The sequence below is a fragment of the Amaranthus tricolor genome, chromosome 10 (genome assembly GCF_026212465.1).
Source record: "Amaranthus tricolor cultivar Red isolate AtriRed21 chromosome 10, ASM2621246v1, whole genome shotgun sequence".
NCBI classification, from domain to species: Eukaryota; Viridiplantae; Streptophyta; class Magnoliopsida; order Caryophyllales; family Amaranthaceae; genus Amaranthus; species Amaranthus tricolor.
The window spans coordinates 15,639,915-15,641,318 of record NC_080056.1 but is presented as its reverse complement, the minus strand read 5'-3'; positions in this window follow the sequence as shown (position 1 = coordinate 15,641,318).

The following is a 1,404-nucleotide window of genomic DNA, read 5'->3' as shown; positions in this document are numbered from 1 at the left end:
ATTAACTTTCTTTTAATATTTTTTATAATATTTATGGTTTCTATTTTTCCTCTGTAAAAACTATTATTCCATAAAATACTATATCAACTATCTACAAGATTCTATTTTTCTTAATTCCTCGTGAACATTACTAGTGAGAACTTCATTAAGAAACGGAGAGAGTATTATTTTGAGAGCTTGGATTATTATTCTTGAAACCTTGAAGATTATTCTTGGAGCTTATGTTCTTTTATTTTGGAGTTCTCCTTTCATATTAATTCTCTTTCAACATCGGTGACTAATAGTTAACACTTATTAACCTTCTTACTTTGTATTTATATTATATTTATTTAAATATGTGAAAGATATGACAATAAAGTGTTTACTCTAAGTTAAATATACACATGTTATGCATTGAAAATCTATGATATTTTTATATATATTAATGTTAGAAATGTTATTCATATGCCTATATTCAAAGTTTTCAAGGATTGTGATTATTTCCCTAAATGATATTAAATTAAAGTCACAAATGAAAAATATATAAATCTGAAAAATTTTCATTTATATGGTATTATTGATGGATATATGTTTTATTATGTGTATTTTTGCGTTAATGTGCATACATGTAAATTTTATAAATTTCTATTACGTAAGAATGGTGTTGTGATGTTTTTGTGTAGTTTATTGTTGTGAATGAATTTTGTATGAGCTTAGAAACTTTAGGATTGTGTTTATATGAACCTCACAGTAGAGAAAACTTAGAAAATCATTTAGGTTCATTTACTTAACGGTATTTCATTAAAATGGTTAATTATGAAATTTTAAGTAATAAAATATGCTCTATTACATTAAAGGGGTTAAATATTCTTAACAGATAAAACAGTTAATAAAATCATATTGTTATGTTTCCTAGAAGTTTGCGCCAGAATATAAACTTTTGGTATTTTTCTATGAATTTTTTAAAAACATTTTTCTATGAATGTTTACTAAGTGTTTCGATACTTACCGATAGAGCGTAGAATGTTAAAATATAAAATAATTATTAAATGATGTTATTTGAGCTATATATCTTTTATAAGACCCTTATATGAAAAGTAGGTTTGGAGTTTGATCATTAGATAAGCCTATATGATTATCTATGGACCCTTGTGAATTAAAAAAAACAATTAACCAAAAATAATATAATATTAAATAAATACTAAATGGACTATTTTAGACTTAAAATTTTTACGAGACACTCCTATAGTATTATCTTTTACTGGTAACTTCACTTATGAAAAACCATTGTCATTGTACTTGTTATCACCATTTGATTCATGCAATATGTCGCCTCACATCATCTAATGTTGCATCTTTTTCTTAATGGAAGTGGTAATATCTGATCAATTTTAATTTCAATACCATTTCTGTCTTTTTAGTAAT